Source organism: Girardinichthys multiradiatus, chromosome 14 (assembly GCF_021462225.1).
Source record: "Girardinichthys multiradiatus isolate DD_20200921_A chromosome 14, DD_fGirMul_XY1, whole genome shotgun sequence".
Taxonomy (NCBI): Eukaryota; Metazoa; Chordata; class Actinopteri; order Cyprinodontiformes; family Goodeidae; genus Girardinichthys; species Girardinichthys multiradiatus.
Window position 1 is genome coordinate 18396421 of NC_061807.1, and position 227 is coordinate 18396647.

Here is a 227-nt window from a genome sequence, read left to right on the forward strand (position 1 = left end):
AGTGCCTCATGCAGTAGACATTATGAAAAAACACGTATACTTGTGATGCAGAATGTGCTCAAATGTAACAACTGGTAAAAATAAAAACAATAACATAGACCAAAGTGTCATCAACTGCGACAGGTCTATTACCTGGAATGGCTGGTATCGCTTTTATTTGGGGCAAAGCAGCGCTCAGATTCCAGAGAAATGTGTAGCAGAACGTAGATGTGGAACCCATGCTCCTT